The 23,084-nt window shown below is 53.2% G+C and overlaps 1 protein-coding gene across 5 annotated transcripts in view; it reads left to right on the top strand.

The window, feature by feature from the left end:
- SLC6A6 (solute carrier family 6 member 6) overlaps window positions 1-23,084 on the top strand; it is a 79,458-nt gene that overhangs the window by 5,951 nt on the left and 50,423 nt on the right. For 3 of the 5 annotated variants that reach the window (XM_087431578.1, XM_087431576.1, XM_087431577.1), the window contains exons 2-3: window positions 5,074-5,228; window positions 6,081-6,121. The exons of 1 other annotated variant lie outside the window; for it this stretch is intronic. The gene's annotated coding sequence lies outside the window, so the exon portion shown is untranslated. The remainder of the gene's footprint in view (window positions 1-5,073; window positions 5,229-6,080; window positions 6,122-23,084) is intronic. One more of the 5 variants, XM_087431580.1, reaches the window with a different exon arrangement.

The raw sequence follows: 23,084 nt of genomic DNA, 5'->3' as shown, positions 1-23,084 counted from the left end.
AGAGGGCTGTTGTTTACAAACCTGTGGTTCTTCTCCAGCCCCATCTGCCATTCAGAGATTATGTAAAACAGGTGAATTTAAGGACAGTGTTTTTACCTCCCTCAAACTTGGACGATCACATTCTCTCGGATCCTGATTTTATCACAGCTAATGGGAAAGTGGGTGAGAGGGCAGGGCCATAAAAGATTCCTTAGGGCTCAGCTGCTCCGGAGACACCTGCAGAATCTGGGTTGGGGGTTCCTGGAAAGCAGGACCACCTGCTTGGGGAGGAGCACGGAGCCCGGCTCCTGGTGGGCAGCTCCGGCCGCTGTGTGGAGTAGCGTCGAGGCAGTGGCGAGCGGGCTGGTGGTGCTGGAGCAGGCCAGGCCAGAGGGCCGGGGAGCTGAGTTCTGGTTCTGCTCCCCGTGGGGCCCCACGGCCCCTCCGCGCTTCAGCCTCCCCCTTAAGCGGAGGCCTGGAGACCACGTCTTTGCGGGTCTCTCGGGTGGAGTGTAGACGGAGTGTGGATGTTCTGAGAGTCCGGCCCCTCCGCGGCTCTTTGGACACAGTGAAAGTCCTAAGTGACCAGCTGCCATGTTCCGCCATCCCCTTTCCGGCAGAAAGTCCGCAACCCGAGCCAGGGTGCCCGTTGCCTGGTGGGGGGTGCAGGGGTGTGGTTGGCTGATGGAGTTCAGCAGAGTCATGCTTAGTGGGTGAAGGACCCGGAAGGGGGCGGTCCTGAGGGCTCTCCTCTCTTGCCCCAGAGCCAGTCAGCACCTGGAGATGACGGCTGCTTAGCCCTGACGGAGGACTCAGGCCATGATTTCAAGGACATTGATCCTATCTCCAGATAGCACCTGCTATCTCCTCTCCAGGTTGACGTCACCACAGCCCAAGACAACAGCCTCCTCACCAGCCTCCGTGCCTCCTGGGCACCTCTCTGTACCATCTGGGGGCCGGCTCTCAGCATTTCAATCTTCTGCTCAGAAGCCTTCAGTGGCTCCCTAGTGCTTTGTGAAATCAAGTCCAAACTCCTTAGGCTGGCATTCAAGGCCCTTCATAATCTGGCTCCTGGTCAGTGTTTACCCTTATTTGCTACCTCTTCTCTCCTCTCCTTGTGATCTGGCTGGTTTCCACCCCTAGACTGGGCCTCGAGTTCTCGGCCCTGCCCATGCCTCAGCCCTCCAGGCCCTGCCTCCCGCTCCCTCCTGTTCCCACTCAAGAGCCAGCCTGAAGTTGTGTGCTTCGTGAAGCTTTCCTTGAGCCCCTTAACGGTGCCTGGCATGTAGTAAGCACTCAAAAAAGATTATATGAGTCAAAGTGGACGTAATCTTGCCTTGCTCTGAACCCCTGCAGGGCGGAGCTCAGTTCTCTGCGGTCTTGGCTTTATCCGTCCACCTGACTGACGGCACGTCGGGGGAGGGACAAATGCTCCTGCGTCCAGCATGGGGCCTGGCGCACAGTGGACGCTCAGCCGCATGAGCGTGTCTGATTCCCTCTACCCTGAAATGAGAGCCTGTAGTTTGAACGTCTGAGTGGGTCCAGGCTTGGAAATTCCAGTCAGCTATCACCATCCATCCAACAAAGGTTTATTTGTTCTAGGCCCTAGGTATGTGGCAGGTGCACAAGACAGACTCAATCATGGAGCTGACCACAAAATAATTGCAGGGGTTATCAGCGGGGCACCGGGATTTGGATGCCCTTGGCCACTTGCTATGTGATCTAGGCGAGTCCTTTTCCGTCTCTGGTCTTCAGTCCTAACCTGTAAGGAAACTTTGTGTTTGGGGGAAATACCTGCCAAATAAAAGGGGGAAAGACCCTCCCTGTTCTCTGGAGGCATACATCGTCACAGCGTGGGGTGCTGCTCCCGTGGGCCCCCTTCGAGGATGCGACTGTGGTCCTGTTGGTTTTCCAGATATCTTAGCCCTTGCTCTGAAAGGAGGGATCCCAATCTGGGGACTGGAGTTCCGGAGATGTTCTGAGCAGAGCTGCAGCAATATGCTTTTAGTAAAACACATTTCCTTGTGGAACAAGGTGGAGTTTTCTTCCACCATCAGTAGAAGAATATAGATCAGAACAGACCTTAAAAAAAAAAGACACCCCCCCCAAACCTGCCAGCCGCTGTCCCCCAGGACTGAGCAGCATCTATTTCCATCTCCGCTTCTCACCAGTGGAAGGCGTGGGCTTGTTTTAAAAGGATTGTGTCCCAGGCGTGAAAAATCGGTACCAGTCACTGTGCGGTGGTCTCTGAGGGGCAGCTCTGGGCCACACGTGTGTTTTGTGTTGTCCACACAGAGTTTTATAAATTTGAGTCAGTGTTTTTCAACGTGGGATGTTTTTTTGCATCTGCATCGGGTTGGCTGGTTACTCTGAATGTCCCACTGTCCCAGCCGGCCACATCCTCAGTTAGGTCTGGCCGGCCCTGGAGGCCTGGGACCGTGTTGCCGGAGAGTCTGGGCAGGGGAAGTGTTCCTGCTCTGTGCATTCTGCCTCCGTGGCAGCCCCTCGGCAGCCTCCGCTGTGGGTTCTGGGCGGCACGCTCCCGGCAGAGGGGGTCATTTACCTCCTTGAACACAGAAGATTCAGCCTTCTTCAGAGAGGCAAGGACTGTGCTGAGAGCCCCAAATCGGAGACCTGTAGTGTTTTCAGTTTCTTGTGTTACCTGCGCTGAGCTTGCGAGTTAAGTCGGGTGATTAGTACCTGCTCGCTGAGTCTCACTGCAGGACACACTCAGCCTGGCCTGTGTCCCATCCCCTCTCCTGAGCTGTGCAGGGCCTTGTCATTAGCTGGGAGACAGAGACACAGGTATTTTTCTTCCCTCCCTCAACATCTCCTCACCTCTGACCCCTGCTTGCCGCTCCCCCAGGCCCGGGCGTGTCGGCACCTCTGGCTCTGTGTTGGGATGCCGCAGGAACAAGAAGAGTAAAAACCCAGGCCAGGGCTCCTCAGACTCGGAAGCTGTAGACCACACCTGCGATCTTGATAAATTGCTCCTTTCCATGCAGGGCTAGGGTGGGGCCTGAGATTCTGCATTTCTAACCAGCTCCCAGACCATGCCAGTGCTGCTGGTCTGGGGACCACAAATTGAGTAAAGGAGGCAAATCACAGCTCTTGGGCGCCCGCTACACTGTGTAAGCCAGGCCCTGTGCCTTGTAAGCATCATCTCTCTAATCACCAAAGATACCATTATTCCTGTTTTGCAAGTGTAAAGCTGAGGCCACAGAGACAGCAGGGTACATGCCCCAGGTCACACAGCTGGGAAGCGGCTGAGCCAGGCCAGCCCTCTGGGCCAGCGCCACCTTGGAAAGGATGCTCGTGGGGAAACCGTTTTCTACTGAACAGTGTCCCTGGTCCAAAAGCCACAGGAGGCTTTTCAAGGCGGTCAAGTCAGATGTAAATCAGAGAGAGCCCAGGGCCAGCCAGGCCGTGCTGACAGCAGCGTGGCCCGAGGCAGTGTGGCAGGACCGGGCCCACAGCGGGATTTGGTGCTGGCGTGCTGCCTGGTGTGGGCAGTCGTCGGGGGATGCTCACAGCTCCTGGAAGACCAGCGTGGGGCCTGCTGGAGCCCAAGGAGGCACTGAGTCACTCTTACAGTCTCCCCATTATTTAGATGAATCCCAGTGTGGAGGGCTGGCTGGGAGGGTCAGCAGTGGGACGGGCGTAAGCTGGGACCTGGTGCAGCAGTTGTGTAAAGACTGACTCATCCTTGCAACCCCGTGGGTACTTTCCTTAATTGAGGGTCTCCTTTGAGCACTGAGGGGCTGTGGTCTCTTGCCTGCCTGGGCCTTTATTTTTGCATGTATGCCTGCCCCAGGCAACTCGGAAGAGTAGAACAGATTGAGTCTGAGGCCTCAAACTGTGGTCACTGGATGTGCAGTGTGGTCCTCGCCTGGGAGCTTGTTAGAATGCAGATGCTTCAGACCTGCCCACTCAGCCCCAGGGTGGGGCCCGGCACTCTGTTAACAAGCCCTCCGGCTTAATTTTGAGGAGGGTGGATTTCTCCATCTCTGGCCAAATGCACAGGGGCCAGGGAGGGTCAGTTCTAATCTTTGCAAGAGGCTCCTGGTAGCTAGAGTATCAGGGCTGCAGGGGAACCTCAGATATTGAATCCCTGCATATTGAATCCGCGCCCCACTCTTCTGATGACCTGAGTGTCAGAGAGATAAGGGGCATGTGTAAAATTACACAGCACATTCGAGACAGGGCATAGGTTTGGATTCTTAGGGTTGCAAGTGGCAGAAATCAGTTCAAACTGCCTTTTAAAAAAAGAACATTTACTGACACCTTTAACTGAAAAGCCCCAGGGTCATACTTCAGGCATGGCTGGATCCAGGTGCTGAGAGATGTCATCGGGACTCAGTTTCTTTCTCTTCATTTCTGGGCTCCATGTCCCTCCTCTTTTGGCTCCATTCTCCTTGGGGTGCCCCAGCTGCATAGGGTGTACCCCCTCTTAGCATAGCCATCTCAGCCTAGAAAGAGGCATCTTTTTTCCCATATTTTTAGCATAAGTCTCTGTTATCACTCCCATTGTCCAAGCTTGGTCATGTGCCTGTCCTTGAGCCAAGCGAGCAGGCGAGCATGGGTATCCACGTAGAATAGATGCAGGCTGTCCTCAGAAGAAGGGGCATGGGTGCCAGCAGGCTAACCCATGGGGACCTAGTGCCATTCTTGTCCTCTTTGAGCTGGGCTGGCCTCATGCGACTGCTAAGGTAGAATTATACTCTTCTCCTCTGGTTCCCTTAACATTGTGCTTGTAATGGTGCATTAAACCTCTCTCTCTTTGCCCCTCTTCCCTCGTGCAGTCCAGGATAGCAAGTTATACATTGGCACTTCCACCCCCACACCCAGAGCAGACATTACTAATCCACCCCAGCCTTCACAGAGCCCCCCCCCCAGCCTTCTAAGAGCCCCCTGTGAAGTGAAGCCTCCATGGCATCTTTGTTGCATGTTGGCCTTTACCATGGGGTTCCAGGCTCCATGAGAGCAGGGATCTTGGCTGCCTTGTTCTCTCCTGTGTTCCCAGTGCCTAGAACCTGGGGCCTGGCACACAGTAGGTGCTCAATCACTTGTTGACTGATTGTTCCTACCCCGCAGTGCCTCGGACACAGTGGGCACCAGTGTGAGCCTGTTGAACGTGGGGGCCCCAACGCAGCAATGAGCTTGTCTGCCTTGAGGGACGGGGAGCTCTGCACATGGCGGGGCCTGTGTTGCTGAGTCTGAGGAAGAAGTTCCAAGTGGCAGGGCTACAGGTACAGTGAAGAAAGTGCCCAGGCCTGGAGGCCTCGCTCTGTCCGCCCACCATCACACCTGTCCCTTCTCTGCGAATCCGTTGACCTGGTCACAGAAATGTAGGATCTTGGTTGATAAGGAGCCGTCTCCTGGTTTTCTGCATTTTTATATTCCAGGAAACGGGGGGCCTTCCAGCACAGCTCCGCGGGTGGAGTGAGAGACCGAGGTGATCTGCCCCCCTTGCCTTATTTCCCAAACTGAGTTCCAGGAGGTGTTCTATTTAAAAAAAAAAAAAAAAGGCTTCTGGGGTTACTCTCACTTGGAGACCATTGGCTCAGCCAAGTTCAACAGATTTCCTTGGCACGATAACTCTCAGAGCCTCTAACCGGTTGATACATGTTCTCCAAGAATCTGGGCCTCCCGCAACCCCTGTCTCTAGCCTTGGCATGTCCCTGTCCCTGAGCTCACAGGGAGCAGTCAGTCGCGGATCTAGGTGCATGACCGGGCTGGTGGGGGCTCGCAGGACTTGTGTTTCGGGGCTGGGGGAGGCTTATCCCTTCTTAGCCACAGGAAGAGCTTCCCTGCACCGCAGGCTGGGCAGCCGCCCCTCCCAGCACAGGTTGCCAGGGGTTCTTGCCGCTGACAGTTTCAGGGACACTGCACCCAGGAGGGGGTGTGTGGGAGAGTGTGTAAGTGTGTGTGTCTGTGTGTGTGAGCATGTGAGTGTGTGCACCCCGGTTTTCCCGTCCACGTCCCCACTCCCAGCACATGTGAGTTGAGTGACCGCATGTAGAGGGAAACTCCAAGCCCTATGTGCAGTCACAGGCTGACCAGACCTTCTCTTGTCCCTTCCTTGCTTCCTCTCATTGCAGTAAGCCGAGATCAACAGCCCTTTCTGAGGAGCCTCCAAAACGTAAGTGGCATTTGACCTCCCAGGGCTTGGGTGTCTCAAGGACGTGCTGCAGCGACCCGAGGTGGGGCACTTAGCATCTCGATGTCTCCTCCAGCCTCTAGGAGGATGAGACAGAACTCCCAAGACCCCAGAACCTTGTCCACACGTCACCTCTCTGTGGTGGGTCCGTAGCCCAGGTTGGCCACCTGTGCTTGCCTGTGACAGGGAGGGAGGCAGCCCTGCACATGGGCTGAGCACTGATTTTGGAGTCCTGGCCTGGACCTCATCCTGGCTCTGCCACCGAGCGGTGATGGGGGTCTCACTGAGCTGATTCTGAGGATGCAGACGCATGTGGCAGGGTGAGCTGCTGGGCTCCCGATGCTGCTGATGCGATGCTCCAGGAATCGGGGCTGCTCTGCTAATTGTCTCTTTATTAAACTTTTTATTTTGAAAAAATCAAAAACCTTCAGAAAAGTTGCCAGAATCTTCCAGTGAACTCCTGTATACATTTCACTTAGATTTTCCCACTGTTAACATTTGGCACATTTGCTTCATCTCTTTCTCTCTATGAATGCTGTAAAAATAGTCACATTAATATTCTTCTTCTTTTTTTTTGCTGAATCATTGGGGAGTAAATTGCAGGCACGATGCCCCTTCACCCCTGATCCTTCAGCGTGTGTTTGATAAGAGGAAGGCCCTTCACTCTCTTGTATAAGCACACACGATTGTCCACGCTGCTCCCTCATCTAACCTACGGACCTTAATGACGTTTTGCTGATGCTCTCATATTTACAGAAGCTTTTTTGCCCCCACTTCAGGATCACAATAGTGTTTTTTAAAGGGGTTTAATGGGGCAGGAACCTGACTCCGTCACTTTTCTGCAAATTCTTCTTTACCTTATTTAAACAGTCCCTACCAGAGGGGCTCCCAGAGTCTGTCGGTCATGACCTTCAGTAAGACGTGTACGTGAAGCAGGGTGACGCATGTGCTCACACGTGCACACACGTGAAACTGAAAGTCAAGTTTCACAAAATGATACTTGCATCCTCACCATCTGCGGGGTTCTGTTCTGTTCTCTTTTATAAAAACGATAGCCCTGACCCTCTTAGTTGATTTCATGACTCATTAATAGATCCTGTTCTGGAATTTGAAGGTCCTGGCTTCCTTGGTAGAAGTGTCTCCCCGGAGGGAAGGTAGTGCCCCAGGCCGAACTCCCGTTGGTCCAGGGTTGGAGTTTGGTTGATCTGGGGTGACATAGGAAGCTAGGACCAGGAGAAAAGCCCTGAGGACCCTTGGCCTGCTGCTGCCAGTGGTGGACCCCATTTCGTCCTTGTCATCAAGCCCCTCCACCCCACTCGGGGTGCTCGGTCACAAGCAGCCACAGGTCATCGACCTCATGGAGACTTGTTCTTCATGCTGTGACATCAGATGCAGGAAATCAGGTGGGCGGGTCCCTGGTGCATCAGGATTTCCCAGACCAGCTGCTGAGTGGGCATGGAGGTGCCTTTCTCCATGTCAGCCTCCAGAGTCATCGTCACAATCATCATAAATGTCAATAGGAATTATTGATGACATTTATTGACTCTGTAACAGCATGTTCAATATGCTGCCAAGAGGTTTAATGTATAGTAGTGCATTTTGTCCTACAACAAAGGTGGGTGCTGTTCTCTGCTGAGCACTTTACAGACTCATGTAGTCCTCACAGGAGCCCTGTGAAGTGGGCACTGATATTATCTCCATTGTACAGATGGGGAAAACTGAGGCTCAGAGAGGTGAATGACTCCCTCCAAGGTCACATAGCCAGGAAGGATTTGAACCCCAGTAGATCTGACCCTGGTACCCACAACATCCAGCACTGCCCTCTCCTCCCCCTCCCCCAGGCCGAGAGCAGACTACTGGGTCCAGCCCCTTCCTGAGGCCTCGTCTGGTTAATGAGTAGCCCAGGGCAGCTGGGAAGCCAGGTGCCTGCTGCTGTGAAGTTGGAATGTGAGTTCTGCTTCCAGATACAGAGGATCTCGTGCAAGGGGCCCTGGCCCCCACACTGACTGGCTTTATAGGCAATAAACAGATAGATGCTGGCCACTGCTCCTCTCTTCCGAGGTTTGCTGATCTGTCCACACTCGGATGGGAGCCCATTGTACAGGAGAGACGGCCAAGGATGAGAGGCCGGTTTACTCTCGGGCCTGTCTGCTGCCTCCTGCAAGCAGCCCTCTTGTGCTCTTTCTGAAGGGGCTCCCTGGTCCCCTGTCAAGGGGCAGGCAGTGGGATTTGGAGGGAGGTGTCTTTGGAGAATAGACATTTTCACCTCTGAAGTCTGAGCACTTCGAGGTGCACCACCCTCCTCGCTGAGGCCTTCAGGTTCACAGCTGATAGTCACTCACCAGCCCCTCCCGGGGGTGTGTGCTGCTGCGAAGAGAGGACAGACGTGTGGATGTTTGTCGGTTGTTCAGCAGACCCTGAGTTGTTAATGAGCCAGCCAGAAAAATTATTCCTGACTGGAGACAACCCATGTAGTGGCAAGTTCACGGAGCTGGAGAGTCACACAGCCCTGGGTTCAAGTTCTGGCTCCACCCGTGCCAGAGGTGTGACCTTGAGAGAATCTCTCTGAGCCTCACCTTCCCCACCTGTAAAATGGACAACTGCAGCACCAGGGGGATTGGAAAGACAGCGAGTGTGGTATCAGGGGTAACAATTACTTTGTCATCACAGTGGAGTTTTGAAAGCACTCAACAGGCCTAACAACATCAGTACCCAGCACCCCAGCACAATTTCTCGTCTCGCCTCGGGCAGGATCCCCTAGAGCCCCCCACACCCTCCTCAGCTGAAAATCAGATCCACCCTCCCAGGCATCTGCGGTAATTTTAGGAAGAGAGGAGTCTCTCTGGGCTTGTCATGAGCATTCCCATGGGCCCCCCCACACACACAGCACTGCACCTCCGAGGATGTCAACTCCTGTGACCTGTTCAGCAAGAGCCTCAACCTCGGCACTCACAACCTATGAGAGTCACAGCAGTGAGAAATGGTATCTAGTGTTTCTTTATCCTGATTATAAGAGTAATACATTTTTAAAAATTGAGATATATTTGACAGGCAACATTGTGGAAGTTTAAGGTGTACAACATATTGATTTGACAGGCAACGTTTATATTGAATATGATTGTCATTGTAGCATTAGTTAACACTTCTGTTGCGTCACATAATTATTTCCTCTACTGTTGGGAGATATATTTTTAATACAGAAAATTTGGAGAGCATAGAAAAGTCAAAAGAAAAAATAATTCATCTCTATATTCCCCCATCCGGAGATAACCATCTAATGGTGCATAATAAACATGTGAGTGAATATCCATTATTTAAAATTTTCCTTTTGAAATTGAACTCGCAGTGTGGCTATGCTTGGGAGCCAACTTTCCCCCCGTAACATATTTCTGAGTGTTCTTCTGGGTCTTTGATCTTCTAAGTTAGGGGTCAGCAAACTTTTCTTAAAGGCTGGAGAGGATGTATTTTGGGCTTGTGGGCTATGTGGTCTCACCTCCGAGGACTCACGTCTGCTGGTGAAGCTAGGAGTCATAGACAAGATGCAAACGAATGGGTGTAGCTCTGTGCCAGTAAAACTTTATTTACAGAAACAAAGGGCTGGATCCAGCCCAGGGGCCACAGTTTGCTGACCCCCTGTTCTAATTTGTTTTGATTTGTTTGAGTAAACCATTGTTTATTTAATTAATCCCCTAGTGATGAGAGATTGGCCATTTGCAGTTTCTCTTTCTTATAAACCACTCTGCTGTGAACATCTTTTTTTTTTCTTTCTATTTTTAATTGTGGTAAAATACACATAACATGAAGCTTGCCATCCTAACCATTTTTAAGCCTATAGTTAGTAAAGTATATTCACATTGTTGTGCAGCCAGTCTCTGGAACTTTGTCATCTTGCAAAACTGAGTGCAGTGAACATCTTACATGTTGTTCTGTCTGGAAGTTGGAATTGCTTCCCAAAGGGGTTTGCATTTTTAAGATGCTGGGCACAACTTACCAAATCATTGACCCTCCAGAAATTGCCCTAATTGACACCCCTCCCTGTCGGTGACAGCCCTCAGGCATCGAGAGAGAGTGGTGGCAGGTTCCTGGGGAGCCCCCGCCTTCCAGGCTTTAGGGAGCAGAGGATTTAAAACAGTGCATCCCAGAGAAGCTCCCAGTCTGCCAGCCTTCCTCCTTTGGAGAAGAAAATAACTCAGTCAACAAGAAATGGCTATGACTACTGGGCCAGACTTGGAGGTTGATAAATAGACCCTTTAGAGAGAGGAGAGGTGTGGTTAAGACCTAAGCTCTGGTGTCCAATGCGTCTGGGTGTAAATGTCATTTGGCTCTACCTTGCTGTGTGACCCAGCGCATGTCACCTAACCCCTCTGGGCCCAAGGGTCCTCTGTCAAAATGGACATGATGTCAAATGCCCTTTCTGTGGCTGTTTTGAGGATCAGGGAAGAAACACTGTGAATGTTCTAGAACAGTGACTGGCACATAGCACTTTATATAGTAGTTATTATCCTTGCTCTTCCTGTGGCTCCTGTTAGTGACACCTGTATCCCAGGATCATCTGAGTATACAGGCAATAGCATGTGCAGCCTTTCGTAGTTCTCAGAAAGGTTGTCTATCTTTAATGCTAGCATTATCTCAAAGCATGATTAGTGTCCCCATAACAGGTGAGAAATTTAAGGCTCAGGAGGGCGATGGCCAACTCGAGGTCCCACGCGTCAGGACAGGGAGCCTGGCTTTAACCCGCGTCTTTGGCTTGTAGGCCCCACACAGCAGCTGCTGGGCGATGGGGCCTCTGGACCACCAGGGAAGCAGGAGCCTCCTCTTGTGGCCTCACCTGTGGCGGGAAAGCTCCGGCCTCAGGTGGAGAGAAGACTCCGTGGGTGTATCTTCCTGTCTTGGCTCTTAGCCCCAACAGGGGTCAGACAGGGACTTCTACAAGGAGAGAGGTTACAATTCTAATGTGTGGGAGTTTTCCCCACACCACCAAGCGATTCTCTGACGCCAGGTGGGTATCCTACAATTTAACTCAATTCTGACACTATTTACCTAGAGAGAGCGTCAGATTCCTCAAATTAATGGTTCGGTCCTGCAAGACTGCCCCCCACCCCCACTTCAGCTGCCAATCCAAGTCCAGGTTGTCACCTGGGCTTCGGACCCACTGGCTGTAAATCCAGCTATAAATTGGAGGCACCCACGACCCCCTCCTTGGGTTCGATTAATTTGCTAGAGGTGCTCACAGAACTCAGAGAAACATTTTACTTACTAGATCACTGATTTATTATAAAAGGATAGAACCCAGGAACAGCCAGGTGGAAGGGATGCGTAGGGCAAGGTGTGGGGAAGCGGCCTGGAGCCTCCATGCCCTCTCCGAGCGCTCGTGTCCACTCTCCTCAGATCTCCACGTGTTCACCAATCTGGAAGCTCTCCAAACCCCATTCTTTTGAGTTTTTATGGAGGCTTTATTATCTAGGCATGATTGATTAAATCACCTGCCCCTGGTAATTGGACTCAACCTCCAGTTCCTCTCCCCTCCCCGAAGGTCAAGGGGATGGGACCGAAAGTTCCAATCCTCTAATCAGGTGGTTGGTTCTCCTGAAACCAGCCCCTGTCCTTAGGTGCATTCTAAAAGTCACCTCATTGACATAGCCAAAGACACCTCTCTCGCTCTCTTCACTTAGGAAATTCCAAGGGTTTTAGGAGCTGTTTGCCAGAAACGGGGATGAAGGCCAAATATATATTTCTTATTATAAATCACAACATCACAGGGTTTTTTTCAGAAACTGACAGGGCCTTCCAAAGACCAGAGCTGCCCACTGCGGTGAAACCTGAGAGGTTTCCGGAAGGTATTCCCATCTGTTAGTCTGTTCTCAGCCAGCAGATAGCTAAGTCTGGAAACCCAGGATCCCAGAAGCAGGAACCTTCTGGCTCCCTGGGCTGCAGACAGCGTCTGGGTTTGGAGTGGCTGGCTCCCTGGGGCACCCCTGAGGGAGGAGGGTGCCCGGGTCAGTGTCCAGACCCAGCCATCCTCGGGCACCCCACAGCACCTCCTTCATTTACCCACTCCCCCGCCAACTTACTGGGGGGTCCTCGGACAAATCACTTCCTTTCTCTGGGCCTTCGGGTTTCTTTACCTGTAAAATAAGGATCTGGAATCATTTCCAGGGTAGCTTCCTGCGAGGCCGAGCTGAGCTTTGGACATGAATCTCAGCTCTGCTTTTAGGAGCCGGGTGCCCTGGTGTGAGGGGTCTCCCTCTCTGAGCCCCGCTTCTCTGTAAAATGGGCAAAAGGGCATGGGCCCCATGGGGTCTGTGTGTGCTTAGGAAAAGGGCCGGCCCCTACAGCAGCCTGAGCTGTGTACCTAGACACCTCGGCTGCACCCTGAGCAGTAGCCAGAGCTTGTTTTGATCGGCCTGCTCCTCATTCCCAGCCCTGACGGGGCTCCTGCCTCACCTTGCACAGGTGTTCTCTCTTACTCCCAAGTCCCCCATCCTCACTCCTTTCCTCCTCCCTGAGTTCTGGCCCTGTGGGGTCTCACCAGGGCTGCTGCGTCCTGCCACAGTGAGGGGGTTGTGGTTCTTATTTATGTTTTCAGGGGCGAGTGGTGCTGCGAGCTTCTGCTTGCCTCGCTGCCTGCTAGTCTGTTCTGGGCATCTTGCCTGCCCCACCATCTCCCCTCATGACAGCTTTCTCTTTCTCTTGTCCATTAAGTTACTGAGGCCCAGAGAGAGAGACCATGTTCTGCTGAGGAATCAAGGCTGGTCCTAATCAGTGGGAAGGATGCCATGATCGATTAGCAATGTCTGTCAAAGGTGCAGGATAGGAGAAGGTGGCACGTGAGTCATCTACGTGAGGTCCTTGGTAGTTGCCACCTGCTTTGGAAAAACTGTGGAAACAGGGAGGAGCCGAGAGGACTGTGAAAGGTTTGTGCAGCCATCAGGCAAGAGGCTTCCTCTGGGTGGGAGGAAAGAAAGGAGCGTGCCTACGGGCGAGTGTGACCCTTAAGTCCCGGGTTATGTAATTTGTACTCAGGCAGAGATTTTCAGACCAGGCAGCCCCAGGGTATTTGATCCCTGTCATTTCCTGGGTCTCACATTTGTGCTGGATGTTAGGGGGGTTGTGGATAACAGAGGGATCCCTTCACTCTGGGTAAGGTTGCCAGTTAAATTAGAGTTTCAGGTAAACAGTGAGTCCTGGTTTAGTATAAGTGTGTCCTATGCAGTGTTAGTAAATCTGACAAGGTGACCTCTGCAGCCTGGTTTACTGGCAGCCCAGGGAGGTCCCCTCGTGATCATGAGGTTTCAGGTCGTCCCCGTGAATCTGGTCGCAGTGGCTCCCACCTGGCCCTGTCCTCTTTGCTGTGGGACTCGAAGACGCCTTGGGCCTATGTCTCCTCCAGGGATCAGAAGGGTCACCTAGTTGATCTACAAGGTCTGGTTCTGACGTGGAGGTGCTTATGGAGCACCTGCCGTGCCCCAGGACCTCACGGTCGGGTCCGCATCTGAGCTGCGTGGCAGCCCTGTGAGAATCACGATGCTCTCTGCCTCAGGGCGGAGGAACCTGGGCCCAGGGGGCACCCGGTGATGCCACTGTGGCCACACAGAGTGGGAGACGGGACTGGTGGGCTTCTGGGCCCAGCTTCCCACCCTGCCCTCTCCTTCCACGGGGTGCTGCCCAGTGGGGCCCTGCTGTCCTTCCTGGATTATTCCCTCCAGACCTTCTCCTGTCTTATGATCTTCTCACATCTGAATGAACTGAGTCAGTTATTCAACATTCATTCAGTCACTTGGTGAGTATTTATTGAGCACTCACTATATACCAGGTGCAGTGCTAGGTGGTAAGGATAGACTGGGGAAGAAGGCAGGAGGGGAGAGACGACATAAATGATCACACAAACCATTATTCAGTTAAAAAGCAAGACAAGGGTCCCCCCAGTGCCGTCAGTGTGTCTAACCAGGAGGCCGGGCCTCATCTCAGAGTAGAGGAGGGAAACAGTCTGGGAACGTGAGCCGCCCCTTCTTCTCATGAACCTGTCTGCCTCCACCTTCCTATCCATCCTTCCTCATAATGAGCCTCCCGAGGCTCAGAGAGGTGCAGTAACCTGCCCAAGGTAACACAGCACCTTGAGAGGTCAGGCCATGTTGGGTCGTCTCAGAACCACTCTTCCTGTCCTGGTGCTGTCGAGAGAAGAGTCTCTGCTCTGCTGCTTCCTGGCTGTGTGACCTCGGAGGAGTCCTATCTCCTGCCTGGGCCTCAGTTGCCCCATCTGTAAAATGGGGACTGTGATGCCTACTAGCTTAACTGGCACATGTAGGAGAAAGTGGTTTGGTATAGTGACAAGCTTGCTGCAGGTAGTTCTGATGTATCTTAGTAGTAGTGGCCGTAATCAAGTCCTGTCAGGGACGATGTTTTCACATAAACAGTCCAGACGGTCAGTGCAGTGTCTCAGCCCAAAAGAGACAAAGCTAGAAAAGCCGCCACTCTGGAAGGTGCCTGGGGGTAGTACATCGAGGCACTGATTCCCACAGAACTCTGACCTTCTCTGGGCCAGCTGGTCCCCGTGTGGCCAGGCCTGAAAGGGTCGTGGCTGAGGACCAGGCCTTCAGGAGCTTCTGGGTTGTGCCCAACTTCTTTTTTCTTTAATTAATTTTACTTCATATTCATAAATATTATAACAGGTGCTGGTGATATAAATATAAGTAAGACATAGTGTCAGCTTCTTAGAATCTTACAATCTAGTAGGTGAGACTAATAGGTGAAGATATAAATTAAAATTTGGTGTGAGTTTCTTTTCTCCAGTATTATTGAGAATAATTGACATATGTCACTGTATAAGTTGAAGGTGTCCAGCATGATGGTGGGACTTACATCTACTGTGAAATGATCACCACAATAGGTTCAGTTTGCACCCATCATCTCATGGATACAAGAGCCCCCGACTTCTTAGAGTCATAGGGTGCCGACCTTTTGCTTTCCCTTTGGCCTTTCCTGTCCATTTGAGAAACTCACATGTTTTCAAACCCCCTCCAGCCCTGCTGAGGGGGGGGAAGGCCTAGGCGAGAATATTGATGTCAGGGGAAGTTTGGGGAAAACCTCTAAGCATCTGAAAACCGAGAATTGAAAGTGGGTTCATTCAGTCGTCAGAGTTATGGACTTTTCCTGTGGCTCCGGCCCCGGCTGGGCCCTGGGGACGCACAGATGAGCTGCACTCTGTTCCACCTGGGAACTCCCAGGCCAAGGGGGAGACAAATCCCGCATCTGTCGGTGGGGTCTCCTGGAGATACTTTGGACACACGAAGTTCAAAAGACTTTCCCAGAGGCCTTGAATGACAATAGCATGCCCGGTGGCACCAGACAGAAGGACATTACTGGTGGAGGACACAGCCCATGGAAAGGCAGGGCCGAGAGTGAAAGTGTGGAGTGGGTGCTCTGGGGCCGTAAGGAGCGGGGGTGGCTGGGGTGCCTTGTTCTGGGGCAGTGGGGAGGGGAGAGGCGAGAGGAGCCGGATGGGTGGTCTAGCCTGGTGACCCCAAGTGCCCTGCCGAGCGGTTGGTCTTGATTCGCTTTGGGGAACCAGCCAGGAACCAGAAGTCCCTATTTAATGCTTCCAGGTGCTCCTTAAAGGAAGCGACTGTTGTTTAGTTGTTGTTTTACAACTGGCTCCTACTCAGGAAGAAAACGGACAAGCGCCGCTACCAGCCAAACATGCTTGTGGAGTCGCAGGCGTGGCCCGAGGTCCCAAGAGGAAGCCCCCAAGGAGATGGCTCACCTGGTTTTGCTGACTCGCGTGGTTTCAGGAGCGTGTGAGGGGCCTCGGGAGGGGATGCCAGTGCCAGCGGCCTTGGCTGCTTGTGTGACACAGAACACCTGCTGGGGAAGCTGTTTATCTGCTATTTTCCCTCACGACAGAGCAGCTGTGGGTGTCTGTTGCTGCGTCTCCCAGCACTTTGCCGGATGATGCTAAGAAGGGGTGTAGGCATGAAACTGCTTGAGATCAGGGGCATATTGTTTCTCCTGAGAGCAAATCCAGTCCTGTATGGAGGCACTTCCTCGTACCTTCCCTTGTGTAATTGGAGATGGACCATTTTACAGGTGATGCAACTGAGGCCCCAAGGGGAAGGTGACATTCCTGAGGTCACTGCTTGCAGCTGGCAAGTGGCAGAGTTAGGTGCCAACTAAAATCTGTTATGATGACGCAGCCTAGGCAAACGAGGAACTAGGCAAAGCATCTTTGCAGAGGACAGTCTCGTGGGTCGGGGGGAGGGATGCCTGTTGAGAAATTCAGAGAGCAAAGCTGGAGGGGCCAGGAGGGTCCTTCCTCTCCACTGACAATATTGGGGAAGAATCATGTAGAATGCGACCATCTAGGGGTCAGCAGGACCTGACTGACCAAATAAATAGATGAGTCAATTAAAAATGATGAATTTCTTGACTATTTGTAGTCACGGCCTAAATCTCAGGTGTCCTTGCCCCCAAGGAGTGACAGAAGACGTTTTCAGATGGCCCAGGCTGTCTGCAGTGAACAAGCTGGTTAAGTCCCGGGCTACAGGGGAGGGGATACTTTGCAGGAGGGTCTGGCTGAGAGAAAGCTCAGGGGAGGTCGGGAGTCGGGGGCTGCCCCGGGGCTGAGAGAGAGGAAGACGGAAGGCGGCAGTTATGTTTCCAGAAACGGTCTGGGCAAAGAGACAGAAGCCCTGGCTTCCGTCCCTTCCCTTCCTCATTCATTGATGTTAGCCACACCCCTGGACATCAGCCACCTGATGCTCTGGGCAGGCTGAATTTAAGTTGGTGAAAGCTCTTTCTGCCTGAGGGGTCAGGACTTGGTTGGCCCAGCAGGTACACACAGGTAAATGGGGAGGTCCCCAGAAAGCACTGAGCACAAAGCCCCATCGAGGTGGGTTGTTTTGGTTGCTGCTGCTCTGTGGTTGAGGCCGGCTGTGTCCTAGTCCTTCAAGATGTGTGTGATCTGGGCCCACTCAAGGACCTGGATTCTAACCCTAGCCGGTTAATTTGCAAAATGACACTACACTTCCTGCCGGCCTCAGTTTCCTCCTGTGCCAGGTGAAGAGGGGGACTTCCTGGTGTCAAAGATCACAGCCAGGAAATGCCCCAGAGCCCAGTGGTTGAGGACCCAGGACTCTGGAGCCCTGCCTCTTCCTGGCTGTGCAACCTTGGTCAAGTTGCTCAACCTCTCTGAGTCTCAGATGGGGTGCGATTCCTCATCTCATAGGGTGGTTGGTAAGAAATGGGTAAAGTATGGCACCCAGGTGCCAGCACTGAGCCAGGCACACACAGGCACTCAGCCCAGGGAGCTGCTATTTCTCTTGGGAACTGGCTGTGAGGTTGGAGGATTTTTCCATATATTTAAGACATTTCGAGTGTGCTTTTTATCCTCTCAGACTGTCTGAAAATGCTGTCAAGTCTCGTTACCTTTGGACTGATTGTCAGAGAAAAGTGAGCAGTCATAATCAGTGAAAAGTGATTTAGGAAATAAGAAAAATATTTACCATGATTTAAAAAATTACTATTAGTTTGAATTATATCAAGTGCCCAACACAGTGCCAGGCACATAATGTTAGCTGCAGTTATTCTTGTGTCATGGATGTAACAACAGTGGGAGTTAGAACCGAGGGTTGCTATGACAATGGTAGACCAGGGTCCTCCTCATTCGCTGCCTCCTGGGAGGAGGCCGGCCCCCTGCCCTACAGCACCCTGTGATGAGTCTGTGACCACGGGAGGAAGACATGAGCAGTGAGCAGTGAGCGACTCGTTCCACTGGGAGACAAGCAGGGGATGGTCAGGGAAGGCTTCCCAGAGGAGGTGGCATTTGAGGAGGGAGAAGAGCAGGGATGTGCATTCCAGGGTCTGGAATGGCCTATAAAAAGGCAGCGAGCTGTGAAAGACGAGGGCCTGCCAGGCAATGGTGCGTAGAGACGGTGAGTTCTGTGATAAAGGAACCCTCTCTCTGGCTTTGGTTCTGCTAAGGGACATTCCTAATGGTGGCATTTTTCTGGAGAACGCAGTCTCCGGGCACCTGGGCTGTGTTGGAAGGGGCATTGTGACCTCGTGAGCAGATACTCTGAGGCCCAGAGCTGAGGTGCTGGGCACCTTTTGTACTCTCTCAGGCTCTGATGCTCCCCATTCCCCAGTGCCTGGAGTAAGTCGCGTTTGCTTGTCCACCTGTGTCCCCGTCTGCTCACGAAGACTTTGTCCCCTTAGAGAGCCACACTGGGCTGCCTTCTGTGATCAAGCTTGTGAGGTCTGCAACAGCTACAGTGACCTAGGAAATGGTGTTCAGGGAGAGGCAGCAGGGAACAAGTGCCAGAGCCCTTCGGGGCTTCCGAGTTCTGAGCTGAGTGGTCCCACTGGGGGCCTGGTGGGAACGAGGTCCTCCTCAGAGATGTGCAGCTTGGAGCAGGCCATGGGTCTCCTTGCTGGGAACTGTTCGCCCAGGCCGCCTACCCAAGACCTCCAGTGGGACCCTCTGTTTACCCCCTTCTCAGCCCAAATCCTTGCCTGACGGAGCCTCTCAGCCCCTGAGCTGACAGAAGGCGCATCGCCAGGTGAACAGGCAGGGCGTTCCCTTGGGGTCAAGGACCTCCATGTGGCTCTGGATTTCCTGGGCCTGGGAAAGAACTCCCCAAATAAGTAAGGAGTTGAGCTGGTCCTAGGCATCTGAACAGTAGAAGCAGGTGGGAAAGGATGTGAAGAGCCCAGAGTTCAAACATTGGAGACTGAAGCTCTTGCACCTATGCCTCAGTTTCCCCACCTGTAACATGGGCATATTAGACCAGATGACGGTGCTGAATTTCATGAACTAGTACCCGTTCAAAAAACAAATTGGGGTTGAGGAGTGGAGTGGCCCAACCTTGGGCTGGCAAACGTTTTATTTTACCGCTTAATTGTGATTTAAAAAAAGGGACCATCTGCTCTCACCATGATGTTGTGAAAGACATTTTTAATATAAAAAAGTAGGAAAGCTGCAGTGTTAGAAGGTAGGGGTAATTGTGTTGAAGAAAGGAGCTCTGCCAGCCTTCCACCGCAGGCCTGGACTGCGTGCCCTTAGCTTTCTCTCTGCACCGCGGGCTGGGGAAGGCTTCATCCCAGGTTGGCACAGGCCTGGCGTTGGACAGCCACGGCATAGAAGCTCTTCGGAAGGCTCTGAGAGCCAACCACAATAATCGCTGTTATCTTGCCTTCCTACTAGTAGAGACTTCTCTGAGATTAGCTCCAGTGTGAATTGATGTTCACCGTTCTGCATGAAATCTTAATATGCACCTGGCCCCATGCTGAGCGGTTTACCTGCATCAGTTCATGTGGTCACCCCTCCGCCCTGGGAGGGTGATGCCGCTATCAGGCATGTTTTACAGCTGAGGAAACTGAGGCACAGTAGGCTGCCCAAGGTCACATTGCAGAGCCGGGATTTGATCCCTGGCAGCCTGACTCTAGAGCTTCCTGGCAAGCCCCCTTCCCCTTTCAGGCCTGTCTCCTCTGGGCACTGGGGTCCTGGGCTGATCTGTCATTCAGTGATGGCCAGCCGAGGGGTCTCAGGCACCCAGGGACCTCCAGCCGGGACCTCTGGGGTTTCGAGGCTGCCAGGAGTAGTTGAAGGATCAGAGTATCTGATTTCTGCAGCTGCAGCCTTCTTAGGGGACACCAGTGGGGCCACCTTCCTTTCCCAAAGGTTTTTTTCACAGCGGCCTAGCGTCTCCGGCTGTGACCGGCGAGGAGAAGGGAGGCTGCTTGGCCACTCTGCTCCCAGTAGCTGGTCTGCATCTCCCTCCGTGGTTGTTGGAGCCACTCTGCAGCCCCATTTCCCAGCAGTGTTTGCAGCAAAGCCTTTGCTGCTCTCAGGTCCAGACCCCAGCCCCTGTAACTTCTGCCTCCCCGGCTGGCAGGCGCCCCTGCCCAAGGGACAGAAGGGTACCAGCACCTTGTATGGGGAGCTGCAGGCCCTGGTCTGGCTGCCTGCTCCTCCGCCCGCCTTCTGCCCTTGCTGAGATGCTTTCCTGACCCCATCCCAAGGCTAGGTGGGGGAGGCGACAGGAGGTTTCCACATCCATGCTCAGGTCCCCAGGCCCGTGGGACTCACGTCATCCCTCAGTCAGCAAGTATATGGGGGGACCCCAGGGCCCCCCAATCCCACCCACTGCAGAAGAGGAGAGGAAGTTGGAATAGAAGGGAAGGGGCAGCCAGGAGGAGGCAGGGGTGTTAGGGTGACACCTCACATCTCAGAGCTGGCTGAGCTGTGTCTGGACCCTGGTCCTGGCCCTGAGATGATCCATAGGGTGCCCAGTGGGCCTGGCACACAGGAGATGCCCAGCAGGGCCTTTGCTGTGAGTCCAGGCCGTCACTGGTCTTGGGGGGAATGTGCATGCATTTGGTCATCATCCTGGTGGCTCACACCTTGTCCCCAGTTCTGTTCTGAGCAGTCTATACATATTAGCTCATTTAATCTCTCAACAACCCTCAGTCGTAAGTACTGTTACTCTCCCCATCTATATTTGAGGAAACTGAGGCAGAGAGAGGTTTATTTATGGTGTGCATTATCTTCTGCTGGGGAGGTTGCCTTTGCAGAGAGACAGAGAGAGAGAGGGCTCCGTGTGTGTGTGTGTCCCTGTGTGCACCTGTGTGTGGGGAGGGACAATTAGGTCACTATACTTCAAGCTGTTGGGGTCTCCTGGTCAGCTGGGCTAAACCACAGCCCAGAGAGGGGCAGGCCTGGCCTTGGTGGAGCATTGGTTGCTGGCAGGGCTGGGGCCTCCCCATGGCCTCCTGGGGCCTTTCTTGCTGTTGTTCCTTGTGCTTGGGGAGCTGGCACTTAGGGACAGCTGTTTCTGCTTTTAGGGATGCCCCATCTGTTGCCTCCACTTTAGGGAAAAGGTGACTCCCTCTGCCGGGGTGACAGCCGAGGGGTCCCCGGGTCCCAGGCAATGTGCCTTTCACCTCGTCCCTGTCTTTGGAGGCGCTGTCTGAGGCCTGCTCAGCTGGACCCTGCCCCTTGCCAGGCTTCAGAGCCAAGTCCAGGCTTCTTTTGCGCCCTCCTGGGTGGGGGGGTCTCTGATGCTTGTCCCCGCAGGATCAGACATACCCCACTCAGCCCCCTGCCCCGGAATCCACCTGTCAGCCCCGACCTTTGTGTCTCAAACTCCTTTTTACTTTAGCAAGCAGATAAAAGGAGTGTTGGCTGGGTCCTGGTTTCAAACCCTGGCTCTGTTACTTGCTTCCTGGGTAACCTTGGGCCAGGTCATGTCATCTCTCTGAGCCTCAGTTTCCTAATCTGTAAAATGGGGGCAAAGGTGCCCATCCCCCAGGGGTGCTGTAAGGAGCAGTGGCACCAGGGAATAGGAGGCCTCTGGCAAAGTATCAAGTCTGGCAAAGGGGTATTGGGGTGGGCCCTGGACTAACGGGGCTGGCGGAAGTAAAACCGAGCTCGCCCAGCCCCCAGAGGCTCACAGTCTGGCAAGGGAGACCATCCACGTGCTCACACATGTGCACGCACCCATGCACGCTCACGTGCATTATCATCAGCCAGTAATGGTCTTTCTCATTGGTTGATTTTGTTTTACACTTTACCAAGCGTCTCCCAGTTCATTAGCACCACTGTTTCCAACTTTACATGGTTCTAAGATTCACTTGGGGGGCTGGTTTAACAGCCTTGCAGATTCAGAGTCCGTAGGTCCGGGGTGGGCCCAGGTGTCTGCATTTTCAGCCAGAGTCCCAGGTGATGCTGATGTTCAGGCACACGTGAGAATCTTGGTCATCCACCAGCTCTGCCCAAGAGCCCAGAGACTTCGGCGAGGGGAAGTTTTACAGATTATGGGGCCCGTTTTATAGATGAAGAAACTGAGGTTACCCAAGGGGAACTTTGAACTTTGTCTAGAGTCGCACAGTTCTAAGCAAGAGCCCAGCGCCTGGTGAACGGTGGGGTGACGTAGGCCAGAGGAGGCAAGGGGAAAGAGTGGGGTGGGCAGGAAGGGCTTCCTGGAGGAGGCGACACTTGGACCAGGTCTTCAAGGCGGGTGGGGTCCACTAAATGTAAGAGAACCCACAAACAACACACAGGATTGAATGGGGTAATGTTGGGGAGAGTGAGGAGGTCCCGGGACCCAGGCAGGACAAGAAGAGAAATAAAGCGGCAGAGACTGGGGACAGGGCAGACATGTGTAATGAGCCTTGGATTCCAAGTGGGGAAATTTAGAGATTCTCCAAGCAGCTGGAGCCACTGAGAGTTCTTGAGCTGAGGGTGACATGTCAGGGAGTGGGGATTGCTAGAAACAAGCTTGGCTAAGCTGGTGAGAGCAGAGTTCAGGGCACACCTCCGTGGAGTTCCCAGTGGTTGGGGTGGCCTTGTTTTGTGATGCTGCATGAGTGACAGGCCATGAGGAGGCTGTGCCATATCCCCAAGCCTGTGCTCTTGGCAGGCACTATTGAGGCGTAAGGTGGAGGGAGACGGAGGCTGTCTGGGTTGCCTTGGGAGATGGTCTGCACATGGAGAAGACCGCAGTTGAGAAATGTCAGCCCTCCCTTGAGTCCCCCCAGCCCCTGGAGTGGATGTTAATACTGAGTTGTTCTTCTAGCTGAGCAGTAGCTGCCGTGAGGCACCGTCTTGTAGCCCAGGAAGTCACCACTGCTGCTGTACTGACATCCGCCAACCTGATGGAATTAGGTGGGAGTCCAGTCTTCCTGGTTTGGGACAAGAGCTTTACCTTCAGCCTCTGGCACCCACTGCATTCCACTGGGTTGGGGGTACTGGGAGTGTCCCAGCCCCCCCCCACCTCCTTCTGGCCTCAGTTTCCCCTCTGTGAAACAAGTTCCATCGAGCTCTGATGGTCCATCTGTGAAAGAGGCTGGTGTCTCTTGTCGTAGCCCTGCTGTGGTTCTGGGGCCTCAGTTTCCTCGTCTAGAAAATGAGCTTGCATTTGTGTGTGCCAAAACCTGTAAGGCTCTGTTT

This window comes from Ceratotherium simum, chromosome 5, assembly GCF_057802395.1.
Source record: "Ceratotherium simum simum isolate JZ-2026a chromosome 5, ASM5780239v1, whole genome shotgun sequence".
NCBI classification, from domain to species: Eukaryota; Metazoa; Chordata; class Mammalia; order Perissodactyla; family Rhinocerotidae; genus Ceratotherium; species Ceratotherium simum.
The sequence above is the reverse complement of the archived record's forward strand: the minus strand, read 5'-3'. Positions and strand labels throughout refer to the sequence as shown.